Genomic DNA, 10923 nt, shown 5'->3' on the forward strand with positions numbered 1-10923 from the left:
ATGTGCCTTGACTTGGAATCAAACCAGTGACCTTTTGGTTTGCAGGACAACACCTAATCCACTGAGCTACACCAATCAGCGATACATTATGGTTTTTATTAAAACATTTTGACTATTTACAATGACTTTAAGGAAATTTATTTTTAAAAATTTTAGAAGCTATCTATAGACTCACCACCATAACCCAATCATTATGATCATTTCCTTCTGCTCTTTTTTCCTATGGAAATTAATTACATATTAAAACAATAGCAGATATATATTATACATATATGCTTTACATTATAGCTCATTCCTATTCATTACTGATTAGTTTCATTATGCACAAGAGGCAAACAAGTAAATTTATTATAACTTATTTAACCAATCTTCTATTATTGGACATTTTGTTTGTTCCCAGTTTCTGCTGTAATAAACATCTTTGTGTATAAAGTTCCTTCTCTTACATTTTGAGTTATTTCCTTAGAGTAGATTTCCAGAAGTGGAATTACAGGGTCACAGGATACAAGCTCTTTTATGGTTCTTGGTGCATTTTGCCAAATTTCTTCCAAAAGGTTTGCACCAATTTGCATTACCACCAGCAACGTGTGAGAATGCCAGTTTTTCCACATCCTTGGCAGTTGGGGCATTTTAATTAAAAGAAAAAAAAATTTTTTTTTTTTTTGTCAATTTAAGAGGGGAAGAATTTTACCTTGTTTTAATTTGCATTTTTATTACTTTACCTAATATTACTTAATAAATATTTTCTTATGTTGCTCTAATGTTCTTAATAAGCTCTTTTATGTTTGCAAAGTCTTGGATTTAACGAGTAATATAAAGGTAGAGCATTCCAATTTAGAGACCACCATGAGCCATAGCCCAGGGTCAGGAAAGGTCAAACACAGCCTACCAGAAATGGAACACATTGCTTTCAGCACCCTCCTCCTTCTGCGCTCTCAGCTTACTGAATAGCACTACCAGCCATCCAGTCATTCAAGCCAAAGCCTGGGCATCATTGTTGCCTCCTCCCTGCCCTTTATCACCTCCATTCAATCAATAATCAAGTCCCCTACATTGCTCTTGAAACCTGGCTGCTACTTTCTGAGTTCAGGACATATTATCTCTTTCCAAAACTATTACAGAAGCCTCCTAATGGGTCAGGTTGTCCTCTAAACCATGCTTCACGTTGTGGACTCCTATCTTTTCCATACCCTAACATAACTCAGGTGTTTTAACAACTTCCCATTATGTTGAGGATGAAGTACCCAAATTCCTTGGTCTATTTTGCAAACCCTCCATGATTTGAACCCTGCCCGGCTTGTTTTCAGGTGGTGCAGGTAGGAGGTTGTGTACTTCTTTCCCTTGAGCAATAAAGGGACCATGCACCAGACCTTTGAGGGTCATACCCATATTCCCCAAACAGCTGACTGGGACTGGGATTAAATGAGAAGCAATACCTGGTTCATGTAAACAGCCTTACTGACATAATCTGTATCCATACCAACCACCTCAATGGGGCTTTACCCTGGAGCTACTCAGTGTAGGTCCAAGATTGGTCCACGAAGTATTTGTGATTGATTCATGATAGGGAAAATACAGGAATAGAAAGTAGGCATTTAGAAACTGCTGGAGCAATCTGATAGAGTAATTTTTTTTTTTTGGTTTAGAATCTAATAATAAAAAATGAGAAATAAGTTTTTATTTTTGAGTCTCTTTAAAATTTCATTAGTCTATTAATGGATTTCGTTGCATTGTATAAATTATTGGTCTACATTGCAATGGATTGAAAATTTTATAATAAAAGCTCTTTGACCACAGATAGTTTGACATGAATTCTTTTAGAAAAGTTAAGTCTGAAAAAAATCTTCCCATAAGTTTGTAAATGCACTTTCTGGAGTAAGGAGATGTTTGAATGTCCAACTGGGAGAGTGCCTTTCAAAGATTAAAGCAAATCACAAAGAGAAAGAAATCACAACTTTAATTTATATCTTAACTTCATGGTTTTCATAAAGAAACTGGTTAAAATAGAAAGTTCTGGCTTCTGACCATCAAGTCAAGATGTAACAGTACTTGACATATTGAACAGGATGGTAACTTGGAACACTTAAGAAGGGGAATTGGTTTTAAGCACTTATCTGGTCTGTAAAATGAACGGGTGGAATGAAAAAAAAAAACTTTCAATGTTCCTTTCAGCTGCAACACCATGTGCTTTCATAATTCTATGCTTGACTATTTAGTTTAAGTTTTCTAATAAAGGTATTTGCTGGTATGTGACATGGAGTAACAAGGGGGCTTGAAAAAAGCGTCTCTTTCCCTCCCTCCCTCCCTCTGCTCTTCCTTTCCTTTCTTCCTTCTTTCCTTTCCACAAAATCAACAACTTTAATGGAAGAAACTGTCAAACACTGAATCATCTGTCAGAGACCTGGGTCTTACCACTAACTAGCTGTGACACTGAGGTCAGATGACTTCACTTGTTTGTGTCCTCTGTTTTGTAAGGAGGAGACTGGACTGTTGCCAGCACCCTTAGATTGTGAAGGGGTCCCACAGAGGGTGGAAGTGAGAAGCATGGGAGGTAGAAGGAGCCAAGTAGGTTGGGTGCTTCTTGCCCCCCCCCCCCCCACCTCCAGAACAGCTCCTCTTTTGTCTTTAGAGATCAGGCCTCTCTGTAAGGTTTTATTGGAAGAAATACTTCATCGCTATAAAAAGGTTGGAAAAACCATCAGGCTATATGATTGCCAATGTCCCTTCTAGCTTTTGTTTGCCTATTGGTATTGTACAATTAGTGGAAGATGCCTGGCTTGCAGTCATAATGTCTAGGTGGATGGGTCGAAAACTCAAATGTATAGGAGGCAAGCAAACTATCTAAATGTAGAAGGCTGGGTATAAGCCCAGTAGGGAGCAGTGGGATTGTAGTGAATGCAGAAGTGCTTGTCCTGTCTAAAGGGAACCTGAGAAATTCAGCTCCTGCCCCTTGTTGCCACATGGGAATGTGGGCCCTTCTCTAGGGCCTGTGCATCCAATATGTATTCTGGGAGCTCAATGTGACTCATCTGCCTCCAGACTGTGGCTCATCTGAAATTCATAGAATTTTTTAAATACTAAATAACTAGCACACATGAACTAGCAGGGTGGTAGTCTTAATCATCTTGCTAATTGTTTAGCACTGTATCTGGCACATGGTAAACAGACTGTGAATGTTAGCAATCATTATTATTATAATCATCATTATTACTTCATAGTAATGGATCTGTTGATAATTGCCACTGAATTGTAATATAATTGTACAATTTTGTACTATTCAAGTTTAATTCCTTTGAAAGTCATAAAAGTGGAGCATTTTAGAGAATTACTGACAAGAGGAAAAGGAAAATAAGTAACGCTTCCATATGAACTTGAGTCATGTCCAAGGTGGGTCCTATGCTATTCTGCCAAGTGTGCCCTTTCAAACTCGTCATGGTTCACAATGAAAACTGTGTGGCTATCCAGCACTACTGAATACTTGGATGTACTAGCTCTTAAAGTCAGATGTTCCAGTGATAATAAAACAATACAGTCACACTCAGATCAGTGTCTGGATTGTTGGCTTCTTTCTCATGCATGTGATTATCATAGCTTTAAAAGAAGTTATAATATCTGTAGAATAAGGGTTCTTTCCTTACTTTTTTCCAAAAATGTCCTGGCTTGTCTTTTAAGTTGATGAATTTATTTTTCCAGATAAACTTGCTTACTGTTATGGGACATAAATGCCCAGAGCCTGATTTCAGATACCATGGTGAAATCCTCTCCAGGCAACTTGCACTACCTTAAAAAAATAAAATAAAAAAGCATTGTAAAATAAAATATAAAATGAAAAAATTTAAATACACTCTCAGTTCCACCAGCTTAACAAAATTATTGTCATTTCATTGCATTTACTCTCACACATATTTGTACACTGTTAAGTAATTAAATACTCATGGTTTCATTGAATTTGTTAGTGGCTGGCGAAGGGGTAAGTAGTTACAACAATGAGTAGGACATGGTATCTACATTCAAAGGAGGGTAGACAGAGAGGTAAAGAAGAATCTTAAAATGGAATGAATAAAACAGGATGACTTGAATAGGAGGTGACGAGGGAAAAGGAAGCATAACAGAGATAAGCTGGTTATCTCTGACTACGAAATTTTCTAGCCTAAAGTTTCGTGAATCACTTTGAAACCCTTTCTAGCAGAGGGTTTCTAATGCTGGAGTCTCAACTGGATCTGCAGATAAGAGTTATATTTATTGCTGTGGACAGTTTGTGTTTTTCTTTTATTACATTTTATATTAAGAAGTAAACTGGCCTTGGCAATAGCTCAGTTGGTTAGAGTGCTGTCCCGATATGCCAAGGTTGTGGGTTCTATCCCAGCTCAGGGCACATACATGAATCAACCAATGAATGCATCAATAAGTGGAACAACAAATCAATGTCTCTCGCTCTCTCTCTACAATCAATTTTTTAAAAAAGAAGTAAACCATTTTTCATGTTGTTCAAAGCCTATAAAATTATTTTTTGTAATCTACTGAAAGATTCCCCTTGTGTTAGTATGTGTGATAGGTTCAGTCCATCACTATGATAAATAACAGTGACAAAGATCTTTATACATATAGGGTTTTTTCTTCATTACAATTATTTTCTTAGGATAAATTCTGTGGAATTGGGAGTATTGGGTTTAAAAGGATAATTATTATTGTGACTTGTGTTATATTGTCCAATTGTCTTCCTAGAAGTTTGTATAAATTTGCATTGCTACTAGATTAAATGGAGTTTCAATTATTCTGTAGACCTTTGAGAACTGGATTTTATAAGCTTTTGTTCTCATTGTTTTAAATTTTTGTGTCTTTGGAGACAAATAAAATAGATGATCTGTTAAAACTGCTCGTTTATTACTTTTTTTTCCTTTCTAATTGCCTACTGATATCTCTGACCATGTGTTAAATGGAGTTGAGGTAATGTTCTTATATGTATTTGACCCACTTTTATACAATAATAATTCTTTGGGAATTATTTTTACAAATATACTGGTCACTTGTTTCCCTTTTTAAATCTCAGTTTAACTGAGTTTGTACCAAATCTATCTGGGCCTCCATGTCCTTTGTTTCTGCCTCCTTATGGTACTCCTCAAGTTGGGCTACAGTGATTGGTTTACGTGTCTCTCTCTTTGCTATTTAGCTGTGAGCTCCTTTCCATACGCCCAACACCTTACATAGAATCTGGCACATGACATTTGCTCCAAATTGCTTGTTAAGGTTTGTTAGGGAAAGCACAGCTGAGCAAAAGAACTAAATGAGGGAACACGCCGCAGTGATACCACCATTTTGACTTTCTAGATTTCGAGGGACACCTGAGTTCTCTGCTATCCTTTGGGAAACCATAAGGACAGCCTCTGGCTGACCCTGCGGGGAGGCCTAGCAGTTGGAGAGCAGGTCTTCCTCTCATCTTCTCACCACCCCCAAGACTCAGGTCCTACTCGGAGAACCCCTGGGGGTCTTGTGGGCAGCTGCTTTCCTTTGGCGCCACTTTCTGGGCAAAAGGTTCCTGTGTTTGGATTTTATTAGCCAATAAAATTAAGAGAAAAATGCTGGAAAAAAATCACAGCACACTGTTGTTACTCTTGTGAATGAATAACATAACTTGCAGCTAGACTATTAATGTCTAAATGGATTTTCTGTGCTCCAAGCCAAAGCACATTTCATAAACTTACACAGAAATGGACGGAATCCCAGTTAATAAAAACCGTCGTGGGCGGAGGATACACAGTCTGACGGAAGGGGGCTGACTGAGGCTGTGCTGCTGGGATTGTTGCATTTAACTGTGATATTATTCTTAAATAGAAATAAAACATTTTATGAAATAATTGAACTTACACATTATTACTAAACACTAACTCAAAAACATTGATTTATTGAGCAAGTATTTGGAGATATAAAAAGATAGATGGTATTTGATGAGGTATCTTAAATAAGTTTCAACATTCTATTATCAGCCAGTTTAATCCAATCCAGTTTGTCCCTAGTCATATCTAAGGATGTTTCTTTTTAGTCCACATTTATTTGTTGGAGTATTATTCCTTTCAGAATTGATGCACAGTTCTAAAATTTAATCAATACTTAAAAACAAAGATCAACAGCTCTACAGATTCTGACAACTGTGTGTACCTTACCTCAAATAATTATTTCTATGATCATCTTCCTTCACAATCTACAGTGATAATATATTTTGCAGTTTAATTTCTTTAGAGTCTCCATTATAGCCAGCTAAAGAAGAAAGAAAGTACGTGGTTTATTGGAAGCCAAAAACCAAATCCCCAGGACTTCGTCTGAAAAAGGTAACATCTCATTCTGTTCTTATAAATCTTCCTCGCCCATTGTATCTCCTTAGTGGTAATCAGTGGCTGGTGCCTGGATGTCTCTGGAAATTGGAAACTGTTTCTTCCAACAATGCTGTTTGTAACAATGGCTGGGAAAGACGTGGCAGGGGAGGCAGACAGGTTGGACAAAGTAGTCAGAGTCCTATAGATATAATATATTGTTTTCTTTTTTTCACATGTGTAGTACAGGTATACTGTAGAAAAATGATAAAACATGAAAAAAATTCAATGTGTATGTAGAATTATACCAAATGTGAACAGTGGGTTACTTCTAGGCCATGGAATTAGGAGCAATATTTATTGTTCATATTTTTTTCTGCAATAAGCTTGCACTTCTTATATTAAGAAAAAATGACCTATTTTTCCTTTTCTTTAATTTTTTTCTTTATTTTGGAAAAATTTAAACAAATATAAAAATAGCAAGACTGGACTAATAAACCTAGACTGTCACCTAGACTTGGGCACTGGGTTTCAGCCTGGCTTGGGATCCATAACCCTTTTTTCTTCTTTCTCCCGTTTGGACTGGGAATACCTACCCCATGCCTGTTCTACCATTGTATTTTGGAAGCAGATAACTTGTTTTCAGGTTTCACAGGTCCATACCCTAAGTTTCACCCATAAATGATTTAGATAGTGAGCTGTGGGGCTTTTTGAGTTGATGGCATTTAAATGAAATTTTGGACTTAGAGTTGATATTGGAATGACTTCAAACTTTTGGGAATATTGGGATTAGGTGAATATATTTTGTAGGCAGGTCAGATGTGAATTTTGGGAGGCCGGATGACATACTATACTAGGATGGCTAGTATCCCACAAAATTTTTAGCCTTCCCGGAATCTCAGAATTTGACCTTCTTTGGAAATAGGGTCATTGCAGCTGCGGTTAAGATAAGATTGTATTGCAGTAGGGTGGACCAATAATCCAATATGACTGGTGTCTTCATAAAAAGAGAAGATACACAGAGACACACAGGGGAAAGATCAGTGACAAACATGGCAGAGATTGGAGTGACGTGTCTGGAAGCCAAGGAACACCAAGGATTGCCAATAACAACAGAAGCAGAGAGAAGGGCATGGAACAGATTCATCCCTAGAGACATCAGAGAGAGCACAGCTCTGAGGACACCTTGACTTTAGACCCAGCCTTCAGAACTGTAAGACCAACTATTTCTGTTGTCTCAGGCCATGTACTTTGTGGTACTTTGTCACAGCAGCTCTAGAAAGTACTGAACTTTATGTATGTGCTACTGTATTGATATATGCAGGTTACAAAACATACACAGAAATAGATATTTCAAAATGTTTAAAGAGTTAAAAAACAAATATTTAAAAAATTATTTTATCTTGTTTACTTGTAGTGTATAAAGGGTTGGGAGCAATGATACTGAATATTTGCTGTTTTAAAATAAACTTTTTATTTTGGAATAATTTTACATTTACAGAAAAGTTGTGAAGTTAGCACAGAGAGTTCTCCAGATCCTTTCCTGGTGTGGGAAAGGGAGGGAGAAGGACAGACAGTGCCTCCCTGATCAACTGGCAGCTGTGATACCTTGGAGGTAGTTCTGACCTTGGATCTAGAGACCGAGGTTCAATTATAATCCTGCTATGCACCATCTTCCCGCCTCAGTTCCTCATCTGAAAACCTCACAGAGTTCTTAGGAAGAAGTAAATCCTAGCTCTGCTGCAAGCTAGCTAAATGACCCAAAGGAAGACTTCTGACTCTTTCAGGCACGGCTTCCCCCTCTGTAAAGTGAGGAGGATCTTACCTTGCTTATAAGGTTATAAGGCAGTGGGAAGTTGTTCAACTCCAGGCCACCAGGACTTGGTTCTTCCTCTTTTTTAGCCATTAGTCACATTTTCCAGGCTCTCCTTAAACTGAGTTCTTGTTTGCATTTGTAAAAGCACTGAAAGACAAATCAAATAGCTACAGCTATGCTCAGATGCACCATCAATACTTGCTCTGAAACCTACAGCTCATACACTAACAGTGTTGACAGGTGTGTGTGTGTGTGTGTGTGTGTGTGTGTGTGTGTGTGTGAGACATTGGTGACCCTTTAAGGGCCTTCCAGTCTTAAGATTCTTTGTATCAAGATAAGCAGAACCTGGGTGTGTTGCTTTTATGCTGGGAGTAGTCCTCAGCTCTCTCTGGAAAATTCCAGGAGGAGGCTTCTTCAGTACACATATCTGGAAAGAGCTGATGTGTTCTAAAACGAGTAAGTGCGTGGGTAGCTCTGCACCATTGCTCCACAGCGCCCGCCCCCCACCCCCACTTCCACCAACGCCAGCCAGCCTTGCCTTCAGCTGAGGAGCCTCTGCCACCCCTGCTTCTTCCTCCCAGGCTCCCTCAAGGCAGGGGACCCTCACCAGAGTCTTGACTTCAGACCTTTTCTCCTCCTTGTCCATAATGACAAAAATCACAGAACACCCACTTTAGAGCAGGTTGTTTTTTTATCATTGAGTCAATGTTTCTCAAGCTTGGCTGTGCTTTAGAATCTTTCAGGGAGCTTTTAAAGCATACAGATTTCTGGGTCCCTTACTCAGAGATTCTGGAGAGATGCCCTGGCTTTGGTCCTTTTTAGAAAAGCTTGACAGGTGATCTAAAGTCCAGCCAGAACTGAGAACCAGTGCAGGGTTTCCAGACCACCTCCTACTGAAGACAGAAATGTTGTCTGTCTTCTAGCAACTCAAGTGTTACCGAGCAAAGCAGGGTTCATTCACGTGGCACCTTGATGTAAGAGCCAACAATTAGTGTTGAGAAAAACAGGTCTTTGTTTATAATATTCCAACCTGGGGGGCTGGGAGCACTTCAGCTTAAAGCCCTGATCTCCCACAAGGCCCAGCACTTCCCTTGCTCCCCAAAAGGCTATAAACCAAAACCACGCCCAATAGTTCCCTACCCCTTATCTGCCAGCTCTCTCTTTCAGGACCTGCAGTATGATGTCCTCAGCCTCTGTATAATAGTCCAAGAAAGCATGTGCTGTGTTACACTGGATCATGGTGAAGTCCAGGAAAGGTACAAGTTCTAAGAGAGTGTCCTGTCCTTAAGTCCCAATTTCCAAGAGTCCAGATAGAGTCTGAGTTCTTGTTGGCTTTGGAGTCAGGTGGATCAGGCATGATCAAAGCAGCAGCAATACCTACTTTCTTTTTTTTTTTCATTTCAAGTTTTTAATGAAAGTTGTACAGAAGATTACATTATTCCTGCATCTTCTCAATTGTTTCGTCCTTGTATTTGCCCTTTTCCTTTCCTACTTGGTGAGATTTGGCTTTACGTTTGTGAGGAACACTCACAATAAAAACTGGGACACAGGACTTGAGCAGTAAAGCGAGGCCTTTATTCATGAGTCTGCAGAGCCGGGCGCACCCTCACAGCCAGGAGAATGCGCGCCAAGCAGACAAAGGAAACTGGTTTTATAGTCTTAGCTTCCCTACCCTGAAATTGCCACCCTAAAGTGATTATCTTCTCCACCCTAAAATTGCCACCCTAAAGTGATTATCTTCCTTGCCCTAAAGTGAGAGCGATTAGCTTCCCCGCCCTAACGCAATTAGCTCCCCCTCCCCTCTCCTTCTTCCCCATTTCTCCATTACTGGTTACTCCGGAGTTACAATCTAACACGGTATCTAAATGCCCCTTCTGTGGTTTGTAGATATGCCAGTGCTGTCAGCTCCCTTCTCAGAGACTCTCTAATTACATTTGCCCTTAAGACCCTTTAATTACATTTGCCCTTTGTTACTAATGACTTTTTACTGGTTTGGGAGTCACTATGTCCTTGTTTCTAACACGTTCAAGGATCTTTTTATGGTCTTTGTCTAGTTTTAGTCTGGTAATAACCACCTCGCTGGGGTGAATGCCCATGTACACAGTTGTACCATTAGCTTTCTCCCATTGTACTCGGTCAATGTAGATGACATATTTCTTTCTATAAACCTGGACTGCTTGGCCAATCTGCTGCCCTTTGTAATGTCCTCATACAACCTAAACTTCGGATGGGCATGGATTGAACATTATACTTCTGTCTCAGCTCTTTGGAAAGAGGAGAAGACATAATCTTCCTGTGAATGTAGGAAGGTGCATTGAAATGCCTTTTATGGTTCTTGCTTCTGTCAGAAGTCACAAAGGGATTGAACTTCATTTTGACTGCTGGTACCTCAGCGATGGCCGCAAAAGGGAAGAGAATGTCTGCTGTCTTACTAGCTCAGGCCACGTGGCCGAATCCCGAATACAAACTGCACAACTGTAACTTCACTACAGGCAGCATGGCTGAATCCCCTTCTGGCTCATGGCTCCTTCCTCATGACTCTTCCTCTTCTCTTCTACACTCACTTCCCCCCGTAGGGCCCTCTTCCATGGTGGACCAGCTCTCCTACAAATCTGCCTAGCTGCTGCATCTTGGCACTCTCCCTACACACCAGACCTCCTAGCCAACTCCCATCTATACGCCTTTCAGGGTGTGTGGCTTCTTTCCTTTTATCTCCTGGCTCCCCTTAATTTTAAATGCTGACCCAAGCATCATATGTCATTGTTATGAAAAGTGTCTTAAGCCTATCATCCACCCTTC

General features: G+C 39.5%; 1 pseudogene; it reads right to left on the minus strand.

Annotated features, from left to right (window-relative positions):
* Positions 1-9559: 9559 nt before the first annotated feature.
* On the minus strand, positions 9560-10497 carry LOC150021026 (large ribosomal subunit protein uL24-like; annotated as a pseudogene).
* Positions 10498-10923: the final 426 nt, after the last annotated feature.

The sequence above is a fragment of the Furipterus horrens genome, unplaced genomic scaffold, assembly GCF_987537825.1.
Source record: "Furipterus horrens unplaced genomic scaffold, mFurHor1.1.pri manual_scaffold_1, whole genome shotgun sequence".
NCBI classification, from domain to species: Eukaryota; Metazoa; Chordata; class Mammalia; order Chiroptera; family Furipteridae; genus Furipterus; species Furipterus horrens.